Source organism: Mytilus californianus, unplaced genomic scaffold (assembly GCF_021869535.1).
Source record: "Mytilus californianus isolate M0D057914Y unplaced genomic scaffold, xbMytCali1.0.p SCAF_3, whole genome shotgun sequence".
Lineage (NCBI taxonomy): Eukaryota > Metazoa > Mollusca > Bivalvia > Mytilida > Mytilidae > Mytilus > Mytilus californianus.
Window position 1 is genome coordinate 64245873 of NW_026262679.1, and position 22372 is coordinate 64268244.

At 34.3% G+C, this 22372-nt stretch overlaps 1 protein-coding gene and 1 long non-coding RNA gene across 3 annotated transcripts in view; both read right to left on the bottom strand.

Moving 5' to 3' along the window:
• LOC127733213 (uncharacterized) overlaps positions 1-13914 on the bottom strand; it is a 288514-nt gene extending 274600 nt beyond the window's left edge. Inside the window, exon 1 of the long non-coding RNA XR_007996915.1 lies at positions 12914-13914. This is a non-coding gene — a long non-coding RNA (uncharacterized LOC127733213). The remainder of the gene's footprint in view (positions 1-12913) is intronic.
• A 1938-nt stretch (positions 13915-15852) lies between these two features.
• The window catches only part of LOC127733121 (zinc finger protein 474-like), a 70350-nt gene continuing 63830 nt past the window's right edge, over positions 15853-22372 (bottom strand). For both annotated transcript variants that reach the window (XM_052242428.1, XM_052242427.1), the window contains exon 7: positions 15853-17412. The gene's annotated coding sequence lies outside the window, so the exon portion shown is untranslated. The remainder of the gene's footprint in view (positions 17413-22372) is intronic.

Sequence of the window (22372 nt, forward strand, 5' to 3'; positions counted from 1 at the left end):
AGCGGATGGCACCCTTCCCACATTGCCACTAAACTGCAGCCATTTTGAAAATAAAAAACAGTCAAAGCACTTAAATGCATTACAACAAATTTGTCTGTAAATTTTCGGAAAATTTGTAACATTTTTATTTTTTATTATTTTTTCAGTTTCCATGGCAACGACGGCCATTTTGGAAATTCCGAAGTCCAAAGTCTTATCTGCAATTGTCAGTTACCATTTATTATAAGTTTCATTTAGCTTAGACCATTTTGAAATTTTTGGATATTTTTGCTGTTTCCATGGTTCAATGTCCATTTCGAAAATACCAACAACAGTTGCAACATTGACTTATGTCATGTTATATATTCATGATGTTTCTTTGAGTTTGATCTTATATTCCTTTAGAAAATGCTGGTTTTATGTTTTTTCCCATAGGGTCAATATCAAACCTTTCTCCAATTTCCATGGCAATGGCAGCCTTTTTGAAAATTCGAAGTATTGTTGGTACCTCAGGGCATCACTGCCAACATTTACATAAACTTTCAAGAGATTGCCTCTTATAACGAAAGATTTAGAATTTGCATTTTTTTTCACATTTTTTCAGTTTCCATGGCAACGGCAGCCATCTTGATGATGCCATACCCCGATTGCACAATTTTATATAGTGGTCTACATTATGGTATAGTTCCATCAATATTGTTCAAGCCAATTCTGAGAAACAGCATGGACAAAAAAGTGTGGAAGAATAAATATAATAATAAGAAAAAAAGAAACGAACAATAACAATATGTCACCCCAACTCCGTTGAGGGTGCCATAACTAGATTTGCCATTGCAAGCAATAGCGGATGGCACCCATCCCACATTGCCACTAAACTGCAGCCACTGTGAAAATTCCAAAATCAAATATCATTTCCTGACATGCCAGGTAACATTCCTGTAAATATTGAGAAAATTTGGAGTATTTTTTAATTTTTGAAATTTTAGCTGTTTCCATGGTAACGAGGAGTATTTCCAAAATTCCAAAGACAGATGAGGCATTGACATATGACATGGTACATATCCATAAAGTTTCATTAGGTTTCATTGAAAATTTTAAAAGAAAATACAGCTTTTATGTGTTTTCCCCTAGGGTCAATGTTAAACATTTCTCCTGTTTCCATGGCAATGGCAGCCATTTTGGAATTTCTAAGTACTGTTGGTACCTCAGGGCACCACTACCAACATTTGCACATTTTTCATGAGGTTGGCTCTTATAACGAAAGAGTTAGAATTTTGATTTTTTTTTATATTTTTATAGTTTCCATGGTAACCGTGGCCATCCTGCACATTCCAAAGTCAGGTGCACAACTTCACATGGTGGTCAACATTAAAGCATAGTTCCATCAAGATTGGTCCATCCGATTTCGAGAACTGCCGTGGACAAAAAGTGTGGAAGAATAAAAATAAGAAAAACTAGATATGCCGTGGACAAAAAGTGTGGAAGAATAAAAATAAGAAAACCTAGATATGCCATTGCAAGCAATAGCGGATGGCACCCTTCCCTCATTGCCAGGCGAGCGGCAGCCATTTTGAACATTCCAAAGTCGAAAGTCGCATCTTGATATGCCAGCTATCATTACAGTACATTTTTAGACCATTTGGAGTATTTTGAAAACTTAGCTTTTTTGTCGTTTCCATGGTAACGGCGGCCATTTAAAAATTTCAAAATCATATTTCAACTGTACACATGCCAGTTAACATTTTTGGTAAGTCTCATCAAGTTTGGTGCATTTTGAAATTTTTATAGTTTCCATGGTAAAGGTTGCCATTTTCAAAATTCCAAAGCCATATACCACTTTGACTCATTATATGTTTCATACCCATAAAGTTTCTATGGGTTTAATATTATATTCTTTAAGAAAAAGCAGCTTAAATGTTTTTCCCATAGGGCCAAAGTTAAACTTTCGCCCTGTTTCCATGACAATGGCGGCCATTCTGGAATTTCTAAATATTGTAAGTACATCTAGGCATACCAAGTATCATTTCCATAAAGTTTCATCCAATTGGGTCTTATAAAAAAAAATTAGGATTTTTGATTTTTTTTTTTAAATTTTACCGTTTCCATGGAAACGGTGGCCATCATGCAGATTCCAAAGTCTACTGCAATTCTTCACATGGTGGTCCTTAATATAATAGAGTTCCATCAACATTGGTCAATTGGATTCCGAGAAATAAGCTGGACAAAATGTGTGGAAGAAAAATAATAAAAATAACTAGATTTGCCATTGCAAGCAATTGCGGATGTCACCCTTCCCCGTTTTGCAACTAAGCGGCAGCCATTTCAAAAAATTTTAACAGTGAATGCACATATATGCATGGCTATACATCTTTCTGTAAATTTTCAGTAGATTGAGAGCATTTTAAAAATGTTCACATTTTTGCCATTTCCATGGCAACGGCAGCCATTTTGAAAAGTCAAAAGGATCATCCTTACTTGCCAGTTAACAATAATATCAAGTTTCATTAAGTTCAAAGCAATTTGAAAATTTTTGACATTTTTGCAGTTTCCATGGCAACGGTGGCCATTTTGGAAATTCCAAAGTCAAAAGTCTCATCCAGACTTGCCAGTTAACAATCATATTAAGTTTCATCAATTTTGGAGCATTTTGAAATTTTTGAAAATTTTGACATTCGTGATGATTCCTATGGTAACAGAGACCATTCCTAAAATCTAATGGCAGATACCACATTGGTACATGGTACATGGGAGGGAACATACCATCAAAGTTTCAATCGATTTGACCTACCATTTTAAGAAAGTAAATGCTACTTTAAGGTTTAGGAGCATTTTGACCTGTTTTGCATTGTTTCCATGGTAATGGCAGACATTTTCGAAATTCCAACGCCAAATTCCACATCTACCAATGTTGCTCATCGTTACTGTGAAGTTTCATTAAGTTTGGAGCATTTTGATATTTTTGAAATTTTTGGTGTAGTTTCCATGGCAACATAGTAGTTCCAATGATTGCCAAAATCATCCAAAACCAGTATATAGTGGGCACCTACATCTAATGATTTTAAGTTTAAGCATTCTCAAATAATTCACCGAACTCCAAAATGATACTTTTTCACCATTTTTCAGTTTCCATGGTGATGGCAGCCATTTTTTAGTTCCAAAGTTGCACTGCAACTCGAAAGTCAGTGTTCCTTGTTATAGTGAACTATCATTTAGATTGGTTCCTTTGGCTCTGAGAAAACTGGCGGACAAAATTAGGTGGAAGAAAAACAATAATAATAATAATAATAGGGAAAAAGAAACAGAGGAAAAGCAATATGTCACCCGACATTGTCGATCGGGTGACATAATAAGAAAAAAAAGAAACGTAGAATAACAATACGTCACCCCAACTCCGTTGAGGGTGCCATAATAATAAGAAAAAAAGAAACGAACAATAACAATATGTCACCCCAACTCCGTTGAGGGTGCCATAACTAGATTTGCCATTGCAAGCAATAGCGGATGGCACCCATCCCACATTGCCACTAAACTGCAGCCATTTTGAAAATTTTAAACAGTCTTTGCACATAAATACATCATAACACATCAGTCTGTAAATTTTCAGAAAATTTGGAGCATTTTTCAATATTTCTCATTTTGCAGTTTCCATGGCAACGGCGGCCATTTTGGAAATTCCAAGTTCAAATGTCTCATCTTTACTTACCAATCAACAATTATTTCAAGTTTGATTAAGTTTGCAGCATTTTGAAATTTTTGGGATATTTTTTCTGTTTCCATGGTTACGGTGTCCATTTCGAAAATTCCAACAACAGTTGCAACATTGACTTATGTCATGTTATATATTCATGATGTTTCTTTGAGTTTGATCTTATATTCCTTTAGAAAATGCTGGTTTGATGTTTTTTTCCCATAGGGTCAATGTTAAACTTTTCTCCAGTTTCCATGGCAATGGCAGCCATTTTGAAAATTCCAAGTACTGTTGGTACCTCAGGGCATCACTGCCAACATTTACATAAACTTTCAAGCGATTGCCTCTTATAACGAAAGATTTAGAATTTGCATTTTTTTCACATTCTTTCAGTTTCCATGGAAACGGCAGCCATCTTGATGATGCCATACCCCGATTGCACAATTTTATATAGTGGTCTACATTATGGTATAGTTCTATCAATATTGTTCCAGCCAATTCTGAGAAATAGCATGGACAAAAAAGTGTGGAAGAATAAATATAATAACAATTGAGAGGTCTTTCCTTTTCATTATGTAAAATATATGTTTAAATAATCGTATAATGTATTGAAAAGCTCTAAAACACACACAAAACCCTTACAATATGGTCAAAAACACATAATTCGGAATTTGGGACATGACCTTGACTTTTGACCGTATGACCTTTGTCAAGGTCATTGGTCCACAATGTCATAACAAAAGACATTATAAGTCTAGGACCTTTGGTTCATGAGTAAAAGCTTATTTTGTCTTTTCTAAAACAGTTAACAAGGGTTATGCCCCTTACGGATAGGTCAAATCTCTTCGGTCAAAATGTAAAAAAGTTGCGCCTTTATGTCCCAATTATTTTTCACTATTTACTATTTCTGTAGGTATTATCGTTTTTGAGATATCCAAGAAATAAGTTTTAAGGTCAAAGGTCAAGGTCAACCTCAAAAAGCTTTAAAACACACTAAAAATCCTTTAAATAAGGTCAAAAACACATAATTCGCTATCTGGGACATGACCTTGACATTTGACCATTTGACCTTTGTCAAGGTCATTAGTCCCAAATATCATTGTTGAAGACCCCATGGGTCTAGGCCCTTTAGTTATATAGTAAAAGCTGATTTTGTCTTTTCAGAAACCTAAAACAGGGGTTATGCCCCTTACAGAAAGGTCAAATCTCTTCGGTCGAAATGTAACAAAGTTGCGCCGTAATGACCCAAACATTTTCCACTATCCAAAACTTCTGTAAGTATAATGGTTTCTGAGATTATCCCATAACAAGGTGTTAGGTCAAAGGTCAAGGTCAACATACAAATTTGACCTTGAGATTATTTTTAAGAGTCACATCAATGGATGATGTTTGTTGAAGATCCTAGGTGTCTTCAACTTACGGTTTCTGAGTTTTGGGGGCCAACCGACTGCGGTTAATTTTCATAGGGGCATAACCCTACCAATCAGTCGTTGAATCTTTTCAATCCATATGTAACGAAGAACCGGAGTCTGGTCCTGAACAAATTTCACCCTTCGGTTTTTTTCTACCTATTACGGTTACGGTGTTTAAATGATAACAAGGTTTTTAGGTTTCGGAGGAATTACTCCGAACCGACAAAAATTTTCGACTCACAGGGTGAGTTCCGGATAGGTATTCATGACACCGATACAAAGTATGAACATGAAAGAGACACGTCTTACGGTTAAGGCTGCTAACTTCGTCAAAGTTTGGCGGAAAAAGAATAATAATAATAAACAGAAGAAATACAGTAAGGTCTTTCCCTTTTGAAAAAGGAAAGACCTTAATAAGAAAAAAAGAAACGAACAATAACAATATGTCACTCCAACTCCGTTGAGGGTGCCATAATAATAAAAAGAAAAAAAAGAAACGTTGAATAACAATATGTCATCCCAACTCCGTCGAGGGTGCCATAACTAGATTTGTCATTGCAAGCAATAGCGGATGGCACCCTTCCCCCATTGCCAGGCGAGCGGCAGCCATTTAGAAAATTCCAAAGAGTGCATCTATACATGCAAATTATCATTTTTGTAAAGTTTCATTAAGTTTGGAGCATTTTGAAATTTTTGACATTTTAGCAGTTTCCATGGTAACGGCGGCCATTTTGAAAATTCCTAAGTCAAACTGCAAATCAGCACATGCCAGTTACCATTTCTGTGAAGTTTTTTTCCATTTGGGACACTTTGATTTTTTTCGCATTTTTGCTGTTTCCATGGAAACGGCGGCCATCTTGAACCATTCCATACCAAGGTGAACAACTTTACATAGGGGTCCTCATTATAGTAAAGTTCCATAAACATTGGTCCATTAAATTCTGAGAAACACGACGGACAAAATGTGTGGAAGAAGAATAAGAAAAAAAAAGAAACGTAGAATAACAATACGTCACCCCAACTCCGTTGAGGGTGCCATAAAAAAAAAGAAACGTAGAATAACAATATGTCACCCCAACTCCGTCGAGGGTGCCATAATAAAAAAACAGAGGAAAAGCAATATGTCACACCTTATCGCTATTTGTCCGCCATTACTGGACATCACAAAAGTTCCCGTAAAATGTTGACGTCATAATAGAAAATATCTGACGCCATAATGGAAAAGTGATTGTTGTATGACGTCAAAAGTTCAAGCGGGACAGATTCTCGGGTCAAGCGGGAATAGCGATAAGGTGTATTGTCGATCGGGTGACATAACTAGATTTGCCATTGCAAGCAATAGCGGATGTCACCCTTCCCCCATTGCCACTAAGCGGCAGCCATTTCGAAAATTTTAAACAGTGAATGCACATATATGCATGGCTATACGTCTTTCTCTAAATTTTCAAAACATTTGGAGCATTTTGAAGTTTTTGACATTTTTGCAGTTTCCATGACAACGGTGGCCATTTTGAAAATCTGAAGTCAAAAGTCTTATCTTTATTTGCCAGTTAACAATCATAATAAGTTTCATTAAGTTTAGAGCATTTTGACATTTTTGACATTTTTGCTGGTTTCCATGGTAACAGAGACAATTCCAAAAAAATTAATTACAGATGCCACATTGGTACATGGGAGGGAACATACCATCAAAGTTTCAATGGATTTGACCTACCATTTTAAGAGAGGAAATGCTACTTTAAGGTTTTGGGAGCATTTTGACCATTTTTGCATTGTTTCCATGGTAACGGCAGTCATTTTGGAAATTTCAAAGCCAAATGCCACATCTACAAATGCCGCTCATCGTTACTGTGAAGTTTCATTAAGTTTGGAGCATTTTGAAATTATTGTAATTTTTGGTGTAGTTTCCATGGCAACATAGTATTTCCAATGATTGTCAAAATCAGTCAAAACCTGTATATAGTGGGCAACTACATTGTATTAAAATTTAATGATTTTAAGTTAAGCATTCTCAAATAATTCACCAAACTCCAAAATTTTATTTTTTCACCTTTTTTCGGTTTCCATGGTGATGGCAGCCATTTTTTAGTTCCAAAGTTGCACTGCAACTCGCAAGTCAGGGTTCCCTGTTATAGTGAACAATCATTTATTAAAAAAAAAAGGCTGGCTCAAGCTTTGCTGTCCATCAAAAAATTGCGATTATTTTTTTATTTGTGCAAACATTTTGTTTCATACAGCGATTTTCTTAAAGAAAAGAAAATTACAACACGTTTCACATACCTCGTGTCATCCAGACACTGTCTAAATGCGTGTACGTAGCATTTTAAATTTCTCTATGGGAAATTAACATTGCAATGGTCGCCAATGTTTTTCCGAATGTTTTTTTTTGGGAGAATATATTAACGTCATCAAAGTTCACGCGACGTTACGCATAGTAATCAAAGGAAAATAACTCCTATGTAAAACGCTGACTTTGACTTGCAACCAGCTATATAAACTATGTGTTGTGGCAAATAAAATAAAAATAAAATCAGATGTATGATAAGGAATTTTGTAAATAAACAAGTGTGCCATTGAGGTTCTGTTACCCTACCCTTTTCATTTAATTTAAATTTTAAAAACGTGTACCTTTTCATACATTCCGTAGGTAAAAATGTTACCTTTTCCCATATTGTTTGCGTTTCATGTGGTGTGTACTGTAACAGTGTAATACAGGTACTAAAGTTTAAAAAGAGAGAAAATTGGTTGAAAAAAAAACACAACTGGGAACACCAAGAAAGATGACGAAAGAAGAAGTTAAGGGAACTTTATTGACCTTATCATATATTTCTGATAGTTTTCCCGACCGATTCAAATATTTCCAACCTTGAAAATGTGACGTATTATAGCGGCACGTTCTATCACCTTGTATATATGAAGTGCCCCGATAGATTTTTTTTATATTTTAATCGGATATAATAATAATTATTTTGATAAATACAAATAATTTATTGAAGTTTCGTATGCATCTATATCAAGATAAAAAAAAATCCCGTACAGCAATTTTGTCTGGTGAAGCGCACAATGTCAGTGTGAATTGCAAAACATGCTCTCTACCTGAAAATGCAAGTCATCCTATGAATAAGATTAAATATGGTTTGCTGGCTGCAAAAACTGTGTATAATTTGTAAATTCAAACCGAAAATGGCCAAACTATATGTTATGCAACCTTATCACCAATGAATGGGATGGAGTTCATTTTTTGCCTGTTTATGTACATTTATGATTTTGGTTTTTAAATCGTTACTTTTGTCTCTCAAATTGGTTCAACATAATAAAAGGTGAAATGTAAGGTCTTGTGTGTATCCTTACCTATAAGGATCGCTTAGGTTTTATAGCTCAAAACGGTATGCCTAAGCACTTGGTAATTCTTTCTTCTTGAACAAATGAGGATAAACTCAGAAGTATGGAGTGAATTCGGAACACTTTACATTTAATTTGTTAAATAATGAAATAAAATTGAGAATGGAAATGGGAAATATGTCATAGAGACAACAACCCGACCAAAGAGCAAACAACAGCCGAAGGCCACCAATGGGTCTTCAACGCAGCGAGAAAATCCCGCACCCGGCGGTTGTCCTCAGCTGGCCCCTAAATAAAATTGTGTACTAGTTCAATGAAAATGGACGTCACCCTAAACTCCAAAACATATAAATGAACTAATATTTAAAAACATACAAGACTAACAAAGGCCAGAGGCTCCTAACTTGGGACAGGCGCAAAAATGCGGCGGGGTTAAACATGTTTTGTGAGATCTCAACCCTCCCCCTATACCTCTAGCAAATGTAGAATAAAGAAACACATAGCAATACGCACAGTAAAACTCAGTTTAAAAGAAGTCCGAGTCCGATGTCAGAATAGGTAACAAAAGAAACTAATCAAAATGACAATGATACATAAATGAACAAAGGACTACTAGCAGTTACTGACATGCCAGCTCCAGACCACAATTAAACTGATTGAAAGATTATAACTTCATCTTATGAAAATCAAGTACAAATCCCTCCCGTTAGGGGTTTAGTATCATACCATCATAAAAGATATGAGAAGAACATAACCCGTATCATGCCAACAACTGGTTTTAGAATAAATGTGTTTATTTCCGATGCAAAGACCCTTTGAGTGAATCAATGTTAATACCAAAATATGCAATCCTTAATGACTTGACAACAGTATCGTAATTATATCCTTTCCGAATAAGTCTGTTTAAAGGTTTGGTTAGCTTTTGAGGTGAATGCCGACATTTTTGTGCTTTGTAAAGAATATTACCATAAACTATTGGATATGAAATACCTGAACGTATAAGATGTCTGCATGTTGATTTATATTTACGAATGATGTCCTTGTACCGGTGATAAAATTTAGTAAATGTTTTGACCAGTTTGTAATATCGAAAATCCTGGTAATAATTTTTCAGTAATACAGAGATTTCTTTCGTTGAAATCAAATACGTTGTTACATACTCGAGCGAATCGAACAGTTGAGATATATAAACACCATAAGATGGCGACAAGGGAACGTCGCCATCTAAAAATGGATAATTAACAATAGGAAATGAAAAATCATCTTTTTTATCATAAATTTTGGTATTAAGCTTCCCGTTAAAGATAAATATATCAAGATCCAGGAAAGGGCAGTGTTCATTGTTAGTATTAGCTTTATTCAAAGTTAGTTCGGCAGAATACATCTCTTTAGTGTACATACTGAGGTCGTCATTATTGAGAGCCAATATATCATCTAAATATCTAAAAGTGTTATTAAATTTTTGAATCAGATGTTGTTTCGATGGGTCTTTCTGATTTTAGTCATAAATTGTAACTCATAACAATACAGAAACAGATCCGCAATAATTGGTGCACAGTTAGTCCCCATGGGAATTCCGATAACCTGACGGTATACGGAATCTCCATAGCGAACAAAAATGTATATTTAAAAAAATTACACACCGAGTCTAAATTCGGCTTTGACGCCGGGAACACTGCAGGTCCTTACAAAAAAAGATGTGGTATGATTACCAAAGTTCATTATAATATCATAATTAATACCCCCACTAAATAATGCATCTACAGTAGGCACTGGACGTTAAACAACCAACTATTAATTCATCCATCTTATCCTTTAATGTTTGTGATTATTTATTTTATTCTCATATAATCTCCTTGATCAACTACATGCAAAAAACTGCAGATTTACGATATAGTTAGGAGGCCGAAATTATTGCACATAAAAAGAAACACAAAAAGACAAAAAAAAACCCAACACTTTACATATTCCATGCATTCGTAACGCTTTTCTGGATTAACTTTCACCAGGAACTCTCAAAGATAGATATTTTAAAGCCAAAGAGCGTATAAAAAATGATAGGCATGAAGAGCTATATGACCAATAAAGGAACTACACATTCGCCACATTCTTTATGTGCCTGTCAAAAGTCCCGAGCATGTAGTTCAGTGGTTGTTGTTACTTAAAGTCTATTACATTTGTTTTCTTTTGTAAATTATTTTGTTATTAATTATGCCGTTAGTTTTCTCAATTGAATTGTTTCATATTTTTCATGTCGGGGCGGGGCTTTTTATAACCGACTTTACGGTTGCAGTATTTTTCATTATTGAAGGTCGTGCGATTGCCTATATATAACCGCTTACATCTTCTTAATTTAAACTTTCTTGAACAGTTGTGTCATTGGCAATCATACCACATCTCCTTATTTTTTTGTGCATTGTTCGAAAGATAAACATATGCGAATTTCGGTGAAGAGATTTGGAATATCTTCGTTACAACATTAGACTTTGCATTTGTGTAACAATTCTTTATTAATAATTCATTTTTGTCGAGCCTTCGACTTTTGTCGAAAAAGCGAGACATAGCGATCCTACATTCCGTCGTCGGCGTCGGCGGCGGTGGCGTCCACAAATATTCACTCGGTGGTTAAAGATTTTAAAATTTTAATAACTTTCTTAAACTATCATGGATTTCTACCAAGCTTGGACAAAAGCTTGTTTATGATCATTAGATAGTATCCAGAAGTAAATATTGTAAAAAAAAATTATCCTATTTATCCGTATTTTACTCATATATAACTTAGTTTTTCTGCCAGTTAACATTACATTCACTCTGTGGTTAAAGTTATAAAAATCTTAATAACTTTCTTAAACTATCATGAATTTCTACAAATTTTTAATAAAGGAAATTCATTTTAGAAAAAAAAAGACCTAAAAAAAATGCATATTTATCTGGTTTAAAAAAAAACCGTCGGTGATTTTCTTCATTAAAAGTTAGAACATATAATCTTCAAGCCAATTGTCAATTTGAAAAAAGGGGGGTACATGTGCTCGTTTTTAAGTAAATGTTAAAAGTAATTGGAAAACATGCATCATATATAGATTAGACCGTTGGTTTTCCCGTTTGAATGGTTTTACACTAGTCAATTTTGGGGACCTTTATAGCTTGCTGCTCGGTGTGAGCCAAGTCTCCGTGTTGAAGACCGTACTTTGATCTACAATGGTTTACTTTTATAAATTGTGACTTGGATGGAGAGTTGTCTCTGTCATTGGCACTCATACCACATCTTCTTATATCTTTTACATCCCAACTTTGTCTAAATTACAGTGTCTATTTCATAATAACTGAAAAGAACTCGTTTTAAGTTGGCAAAATGTTATTCCACGTTGAGGCTGTAACAAGAAAATCCGAGATTCTCGTCCCCATCTGCTATTTGGTTAATTTCTTTCTTTTTGTATTAGTTTTCATTATTTTTATTGGTCGGTTTATTTTTTTCCGACCTGCGGCCTGAAAATGTTCTCCACGCTGTCAACTGACAAATCTCAAGTAATAGCAAAGTAAAAATGATTGATTTTTATTGAAAAAATGAATACTCCAATGGGATTGATGGCATACGTGAAACGTGAACACATTATATAATACACCACAAAAATGATAAAATAATCATATATAGAAATGAATTAATGTGCGGCCGATTTATTAATTCACGGCATATTGTTCAGTTGCGTATGTAATGATTTTGATACGATGTTACAAGAGATACTGTTGACTTCGGCACTTTTTATAAGGTAGTATTCAAGACTTCGACACTATCTGACTTCCGAGTTTTTACAACACAAGTTTAAATATTTTTTAGTATCATGTGTATATTGTTTCCAAAATGAAACCTTCTTTTCAAAAAATGAAACTCTGATAGGATGGCATAAGAACTTTAGCAATCAATAACACTTTAAACTATTTAAATCGATAAACAATACCGTTTTGCAAGCCGTTGACTGTACAACACTATATATAAAGGGTATTTTCAAGTACCTGCAAGTTAATTTATTTCGACGTCTTACACATAAACGTCACAACTAAGTTAACACTCTTTTTAATGACGTCATATGCTTTAACGGTACAGTTTGAAAATAAAATAACAATGTTTTTATAATGTCAACTATGTAAACTTAATGTTTACAAAGTAAAAGACATCACTAAAGGCATATTAGGTCAGGAATGTGTATTCAGAATATGCGGAAAATATGCATTTTACCACGAAACTAGAGGCTCTCAAGAGCCTGTGTCGCTCACCTGTATTTACTGATGCTTTGGAAATCATGTAAAATAAGGTAAAAATCATAATTAATAGTATTAGATATTAGATATTATAATGATATCTAAGATAATAACAAAAAACTGCAAAATTTTTGTAAAATTACTAGCTCAGGGGCAGTAATCCAACAACGGGTTGTCGGATTCGTCTGAAAATTTCAGGGCAGATAAATCTAAATCTGATGAACATTTTTGCCACCTTGTCAGATTTGCTCTAAATGCTTTAGTTTCAGAGATATAAACCAAAAACTGCATTTTACCCCTATGTTCAATTTTTAACCAAGTCGGCCATGATGGTTGGAAGGCGGGGTCATCGGATAAATTTTTTAAACTAGATACCCTAATAATGATTATGGCCAAGTATGGTTAAATTTGTCTCAGTAGTTTCAGAGAAGAAGATTTTTGTAAAAGATAACAAAAATTTACGAAAAATTGTTAAAAATTGACTATTAAGGGCAATAACTCCTAAAGGGGTCGACTGACAATTTTGGTCATCCCAACTTATTTGTAGATCTTACTTTGCTGAACATTATTGCTGTTTACAGTTTATCTCTATCTATAATAATATTCAAGATAATAACCAAAAACTGTAAAATTTCCTTAAAATTACCAATTCAGGGGCAGCAACCCAACAACAGGTTGTCAGATTTGTCTGAAAATTTCAGGGCAGATAGATCTTGACCTGATTATCAGTTTTACCCTGTGTCAGATTTACTCTAAATGCTTTGGTTTCAGAGATATTAGCCAAAATCTACATTTTACCACTATGTTCTATTTTTAGCCATGGCGGCCATCTTGGTTTGTTGGCGGGGTCATTGGACACATTTTTTAAACTAGATACCCTAATGATGATTGTGGCCAAGTTTGGTTAAATTTGGCCCAGTGGTTTCAGAGGAGAAGATTTTTGTAAAAAGCTAACGACGACGGACGACGACGACGACGACGCCGACGGACGACGGACGACGGACGCCAAGTGATGAGAAAAGCTCACTTGGCCCTTCAGGCCAGGTGAGCTAAAAATAGGGTTTTGATAATTATTTGGGACTGAGAGGGTTAAAATGTCTATAGATCTATATAGAACGATTTATACAATATATAATTTTTTTAAAAATTCATTTTATAGGTAAAGATTATTAAGGTCATCCGCAAAAGTGATGAGAATAAATTTAAATATACTTATTGTTTTTCATGCAACTAAATTTAAATGCTAAAAGTTACATAAGAGGGAGTTTAATGTCTGACGATTAACATTAATTTAGCGATTTTTTTGTCTTCATAAATATCACGAGAGAGAGGGAATGACAACTTTATGTGAACATGCATACTGTTTCTGATTTGTGATGGGCGTGTCTGCTACAGAAACCGCGCGAAGAAGATGGGAGTTAACGGTTTCGCTGATTGGTTGACAGAATGTCACGGAAATAGCGGAAATAGTCGAAGTGAAAAAAAAACAATAACGACTTCCTGTTGTTACCAGGAGACGGAAAATGGCCGGCATAACAATGTTAAACCTCCGTAAGGATCGGAAAGTGGGCGGTACATGATGATCAATGGACCGGTTAGTAAATAAATAAAGCTTAATTGAATGGACAGGCAGTTATCGAATGTAATTCGTTGGTCAAATCATTTAAAACATAGGGGTAAAACAGTTGCATTGTTTTTTAGCCGGACAGGACCCCTTGAGCCAGACTATAGATTGGTTCCTTTGGCTCTGAGAAAACTCCCGGACAAAATTAGGTGGAAGAAAAATAATAATAACTAGATCTGTAATTGTTAGCAATAACTGATGGCACCCTCGTTCCCCAATTGCCAGGGTAACGGCAGCCATTTTTGAAAATTTCACAGTCAAAGAGAGCATCTACACATACCAATGAATATTATTGTAAAGTTTCATTGAGTTTGGAGCATTTTGATATTTTTGACATTTTTGCTGTTTCCATGGAAACGGCAGCCATCTTGAAAATGCGCGATTGCAAATCTGCACATGTTGGTTAACATTATGGTACAGTTCCATAACAATTGGTTCATAGAATTCCAAGATATAAGCTGGACAAAAAAAGTAGAAGAAAAGTAAGAAAAAAAGAAACGTAGAATAACAATATGTCACCCCAACTCTGTTGAGGGTGCATAATAATAATAATACTGAAAAAGATACAGAGGAAAAGCAATATGTCACCCGACATTGTCGATCGGGTGACATAATAACTGAGGAAAAACAATTAGTCTTCTCAAACTTCGTTTGGGAGACTTAATAAAGTGTTTGAGGTTGAAAAAATGGTTTGGAGAATAAAACCTGATAGGTATGTCCTCGTAGCGCAAAGGGTTGCGCGCTGGACTTCTTATCCAGAGGTTGCAGGTTAGAATCCAGGCAAGGATTGTCTTTTCCGTCATCACTGAAATGTTATTTTATAAAATGAACGGATCTACTTTAAAATAAAAGAGTCAACAAAGAATTCTATATACAAACCACAGCCACATTTGTATGCACTTTTATTCAATGTGACTTAGATTGATACTTAGTTCTTAACTCTTCTTTCCATTTTAATTACCTTAGTTGAATTTAGCAATTTTTGTAATGTTCTTTTTAGTCATATACGCGGCAATTGCTCTTCACATGTTAAGGTATAGTATATCCTTGGCTTTGAACTGTGTTGGTCTCAGTGTATCTGATGAAGTTTAATCCAGAAAAGCGCCTCGGGTGCACTAAATTGTTACAGTGTTATTTTATTTCATTACATCTTTACGCCACAATTTAAGCAATGTCAATAAGGACTATTATTGCATTTGTCATGATGGTCTGCAAAAGAGAGGCGAAAGATACCAAAGGGATATTCAAACTCATAGGTCAAAAACAAACTGTCAATGCCATGGCAAAAAACGAAAAACGACAAAAAGACAAACAACAGTATACCAAAAAAAAAACAATATAGAAAACTAAAGACTGAGCAACACGAACCCCACCAAAAGCCAGGGGTGATCTCAGGCAATCCAGAGTCATCAGATATTGCTCCACATGTGGCATCCGTCGTGTTGCTCATGTAAGTACAAATCCAGTGATAAGTCTAAGTCGGTAGGTCACATTCTAGGAAAAGAGGAAGGGATGTTGTTACAACAAATAGAGTTAGGCAAACTTGTGCGAACATGTATATAATTTTATTGCATAACTTTAGCATAGACTTTAAAAATTTAGATATATACAAAAAACGTAATTATATGTAAACAGAGTCTAAATAATATTCAAATTTCATTGTACGGAAGGCTTCGGTTAATAATAAATACCAGTTCAGTATACATATAATAGATAGAATATAATCTTAAAATGCAACAACAAAAATTAAAATAGAATATAATAATCAGTGAATACTTTGGAGAATACCATTTTTGGAGAATAGTATCATCCATCTGAAATCCTGAACATCTTATAAATTGTTCAACAACAACAAACATAGGATATTTTTTTGGTATTTCGAAATCTTGAAAGTCATATTACAAGCAATAGAAGGGTACGATAACGTCCCATATATGGCAAATATGTCTAACTTCAATTTCAAATAGGGTTTTTATAACCATTTTCACCATGTATCAAAGTTAAAACAATGAATAGATAGGAAAAATGTTTTTTTTCTTTAAATTCACGTATAGCGTTTTTTCCACTTAGTTCAATGAAAACCGGTCTATTTCCATTGGCTTTAGGACATAAAACAAAAATAGCATGAATCATAAAAAAGACATTTTAACATTATGCTTTTTTTTATAATAATTTACCTATCGACTTAAATATTTAGTTTGCCGAACACAGATGATGGTTACACCTTTCACCAAAATCTCTATTTTTGGTCTATTTTAATCAGAAAAGCGCCACAAAATCGTTCTATTTAACTATCTCACTTGTTTCTGCATCAACTTGAAACTTGAAAGATTCCTCATCTTGAATTAATGGACTGAATATACATGGCCAAATGGGAAAGTTACCGCACTAACTCCTTAAATATTATCAATCACAATCAGAACTATAGGAAATGCTTAACCTTCTAAAAGGAAAATCAATCAATAAAATATATATATATATATATATATGGTGTACAAATTTTTGCACCTCATGTTTGCGGTATACCATCTTTTCCGCAAGCTTATTGTTTTCTGTTTAGTAATAAATTAATAATAAGATCCATTTTTACATCTGGTGATCCGTTTATTTGGCAATCGCCAATGGCAGTCAGCAGGGTTTAAGAACATCAGTTGTTCGACCTGCTAGTCAAATGCGTTTTGTTAAAATATACTTTTTCACTTTTTTGGTCTTTTGGAAAATGTTGTTTGTGCTGTATTTAGACCCCTCTACCAAGAAATTTGTTTTGCATGCACACGTATAAAAATTGCGGTTTTTATCCAACGCAATCATAGGTTTGAACGTTGTTTTCAATTTAGACTTGTTTATATATATATATATACGGTATTTAAGGAAAATCTAATAACTAAGGTTGGAAAGTTCATGATAATTCTACTCCGAATACTTGGATTTCAACATCCAGGTTTTCAAGGAGAAGACAACTGAGGCTTGTTTTGATACAATCTGCCTAATATTGAGTGTTTTATAAATGCTTAACAGATCTAACGTAAGTTGTGTACTAGTACTGATTTTAACTGGCAATTCTCTGTTTTCATATAACCAATTATATACTTCATTACAGTTCTTCAAACCTGAAACGATATTACAAAACTTTGTATCAGTAAATTAAAATGTGTCAACAAATGAAACAAGATAATCTCTCTAAAATTGACATTTTAAGCAGGTGATTTCAAGGACTCTCAACTTTACAGTTACACAATTTTTTCACTCATTTACATGAAAATTACCACAATTATTAACACTTTGAACTATGAGCTACTGCTCATACCCCCGCTATAAGTATTCAGTAAACTACAATTTGAAAATAAATGAATGTGAAAACGGATTACACGGAATAACATGCTAAATATGAATGCTGATACCAAATTTATATGCAGATCTTGAAAAAAATGTGAGGGAAAATGTCATAGTCGACTCTTTATATGTAAAATATCTAAAGGTATTCGGTAAACAGGACACCACTGATGAGCACTAAATGTGAAAATGAATCACACTGTTACTGTTTAGTCTATTAACATCAAACCCGATAACAAATTTCAGGAAACTCTAATGTATATTTCAAGAGAAAAATTCGTAAGGGTTCCGCGGAACCCAGTGTCTCGCCTACTTTTGCTGTTAATCGCAGGCTCAACAAAAATGAGGAAAAAAATTAATAAAAATATTCCTTTCTATACCATCTTTTGATTGTAAGTAGCTTCTGTCAAAGTTTGGTACAAATCCAGGATAGTTTATGAATCTAATAAATGTTTTAAAAACTTAAACTGCAGACTGTATGTAATGTTAACTGGAAGAAAAACTAAGTCCATTTATAAGTAAAATACGGAAAAAATTGAACAAAATTTTAACAAAATTTCCTTCTAGATACTAGCTTTTAATCATAAACAAGCTTCTGTCCAAGTTTGGTACAAATCCAGGATAGTTAAAGAAAGTTGCTAAAATTTTAAAAACTTTAACCACAGAGTGAATGTAATGTTTCTTGGCAGAAAAACTAAGTCCATTTATAAGTAAAATACAGAACAAATGGAATTTTTTTTTTACAAAATTTACTTTTGAATATTATCTTATGATCATAAACAAGCTTCTGTCCAAGTTTGGTAGAAATCCAGGATAGTTTAAGAAAGTTATTAAAATTTCAAAAACTTTAACCACAGAGTGAATATTTGTGGACGCCGCCGACGACTACGACGACGACGACGACGCCGACGGAATGTAGGATCGCTATGTCTCGCTTTTTCGACAAAAGTCAAAGGCTCGACAAAAATGAGATCAAATTTCATACATGACCTTAATTTGTCAGAAAATATAAGTATTTGGTAAACAGGAATCTTTTTCTAGTTATGTATATAGTAACTGCTGCCTTCTGATAACGGTATGGTTTCAAACTGTTGCCCTTTTTGTGTTCTATGATATTGGTATAATAATTTTGTTTTGAGTTTTCGATGAGATATTTGACTTTGTTTCTCCAGAGTCTATAACTATACATATCTTTTTTCTTATGATAAATATCACGTTTTCTCATGCCTTCTGATAACGGTTGGGTTTCAAACTAAAAAAAAACCAATAAACCAACTTTGGGTTTTGGGATAGAGGTATTGAACCTCTTATCGTGTTTCATCTATTACAACAGCAACAAAGTCTGGCATTGGCAAGACATTAAATTTAACATTCTAGGAAAAATTCACCTCGTTCTTTAGCAGATACAGGTATTATAATATATTGATATTTGTCAAAGTGTATACGCTTTGTTGCGTTATAACAGGGGACTGCTGTGTCAGGAAGGATCTAACCTGCCAAGGACTAAATGATAAGTGGTTATGGCAAACTTTTGTAGGATTTATTCCGTATTTCGTAAAATCCAGAAAGAATTGTTTATTAACATGTTTAATACTGGGATTTTAATTTATCAAATTGAAGTTTAAACATTGTGCACATGTCCTTAGAATCTTTTCCTCTGACCAATCACAGTGTTTAGTATTAGAAAAATTCACATTATATAAACTTACATAAAGTTATTTTTAGCTACATAGATAATAAAAGGATTAAACTAATCACATGACTGTATAGATACTGAAAAACTTAGCTTTTAATGAGTTTTCTGCATTTATTTCAATCGTTCATCATCAATTTCTTCGTTTGTTGAAACGTTTCAAAATTTTCCTCAAAACGACGTGTTGTTTTTTTAAAGGGACGTTGCACCACTACTAACCGTGTATTAAAATAAACCACGCCTACTAACCCCATATGAATTATATACGGTCTCCACGCGGTAGCTTTTAACCAATGATATTCCAAGAAATGTGTAGGAGGTAAGATAAAAGTGCTTACACATTTGTTCAGCAGGGGCAGAAATCATGAAGACGTCAATAATGAAAGAAATATGTTTATAAGATTTTAACTTCATTTAATATGAAACCATAGCATCTTATGGTCACATCAATAACTTTCCAGAAACCCAATTTCTGTTGTCTTGTTTCTTCAAAGTATCACAAGATTTTCAACTTAGCCTTTTCAAGTTGTCGCAGAGACAACGCTTTAAGTATCACGTTACGCTACTTAAAGGTCTATAACTCATCAAGAATGAAAGCTAAAATCGTAAACTTTACCTTTTTTTAGTCACAGGAAACAACATATCTAAATTTTAAAATATTTCATCAAAGCGTTTTCAAGTGATTGCACGGACAACGCTCTCTATAAGTATCACTTTTCGCTACTTAAAGGTCTACAACTCATCAACTATAAAAGCTAAAATCGTGAAAATCGAACTTGACCTTCTTATATATTAGTCACAGGAACCAACATATCTAAATTTGAAAAGATCTCGTCAAAGCGTTTTCAAGTTGTTGCACGGACACTGTTTGTCAGCCGGCCGCCCGCCCGCCGTACATCACCAAATTAATAAGCGATATTTTCTTTTGGAAATTCGGTTAAAAATAAAATAAATTGATAAAAATCGTCATTTCAGGAATAACTCCTATAAGGAGTTGACTGACAATTACATCCAATTGATTTATTTGTAGATCTTGTCCAGTTGATCATTTTGCTTTTAAAGTTTCTATCAACCAACAATAAATGTCAAGATAAAAGACAAAAACGCAAAAACATTAATAAAAACCGTCATTTAAGGGCAATAATTTCATTAAGGAGTCCACAATGATAACCTTATTTGTAGATCTCGTCTTGCTGATCACTTTAGCTAAGTATAGTTTCTCTCTATATACTATATTTTTCAAAATAGATAAAAATGGGAAAATTATTCATTTATAAAGGCTATATATAACAAGTCGTCTGTTTTTATGTACTTGTAAAGTAGGTACATCTCAACATCTTCACATTTTCTCTATCTATAAAGGTTTTCAGGATAATAGACAAATCTTGCATTTTTATTCTATTTTTCCTCAAGGGAATCCGAAGTAATGCTATATGGCAATTTCTGGGTGTGCTTTTAAACACGTTTTACTACGTATAAATACACTGACGTTATAAGTAATGCAACTGAACTCGAAAAAGACGCTTAATCAACGAGTTTAATGTACCGGAATAACACACGACTGGAAATTGTTTTAAATGATAGAATAATATGTATATTTCAATTTTCGTTTTGGTCGTAAAAACTTTCTTTGGTCAAATTTTTATATTTTAGCCTCAATTTATGGTCATTTTAGAATTAAATAAATGAAGAATGTGTCTATGGGCCACAGATGCCCCCGCTTGCAGATATGCATGAGTCAACTTCCACATATAGATGCAGGATTCGCGTAGTTAAGACTGTTTTGTGATTAAAAGCATTGTGTATAAGTTTCATAACATTTGGCTGAGGCACACTAAAGTTTGAGAACGGAAACCAATTTTGGAGACGAACGGACGGGCGGGACGGACGGATGAGACAGAAGGGGGAAACACTTAATGCCCCCTCCGTTACGGCGGGGTCATAAAAAATAAATGTTTTATTCAATTCTTGGCTTTGTTCGTAATTGTGTTCGATGCACATATCAGCAAGGGTCATCGGAATGATGAAAACATAAGTAATAAACCAATCCGAATAAAATTTTAAAACTTAAAGTTGGCAGGTTTTTCGCTGGAAATTTAACGTAGTTTTTATGTCAATAAATACGTTACCATCATAAATTCTGAGTACATCCATCTGCGCAAGTCTGACAGGCGGACAACCTCAAATAAAAATATCATCCAATGAGAAGAGGGAAGACCAAGCAGTGCCCGTATAACCATGTCTTTATATCATCCATTTATTAATTTCCGCCTGCGCATCGAGACACACGTGTTGCAGAGAAAACTTTTAAGTTTTTTGTTTTTTCGATAGTGAATATTGTAGGTATCCCCATACCATTGTTTATTAATTATTATTTCATATTGTTGTTATAATATTGTATTTTATAAGTATTTAACTTCATACTTATTTAATTATGGAGTTTAATGCTTCCAGTCCTTTCGAGGCCATTACAGGTATGATGTTTTTTAGACGGTTCGTTACCCTTTACTGTTACCGCAACAACGGTAAGGCAGGGAACCCTCCTAATAGTAGTCAACTAACCGACGTTTTTTACTTCGGTGACTACTAAGACCGGTCAACATACCCTCAATGCAGGTTCTGTCGGTTATCATGGAGGGGTCCCTACCATTACCACTGTTACGCACACATTTTCTAGGCCAGTTGACACCACTGGGTCTATTTCATCCTACCCTGGTATTTCTATGGGTCTAAACTTACCTGGGTCTAGAGCACCAGCGTCATACTGTGGCTTCACTTTACCTGCTTCGGCTAGTAACGCCATGTCTTGGTCTAGACCTCCTTGGTCTCAGGGTTATCCTTATTCAGGCTTTCCTGGTCAGGGGTTTCCTGGTCAAGGGTTTCCTAATCAGGTTTTTCCTAGTCAGGTTCCTGGTCAGCCTTTCCCAGGTTTCTGGCCTTATTGTGGACCAATTACCACACCAGTTATTGTTCCTCAGAGTACTACATCTAATCTGTCAGTTCCTGCTCCTCCTTTAGCAGTGTCATATAGTAGTTGTAGTAGT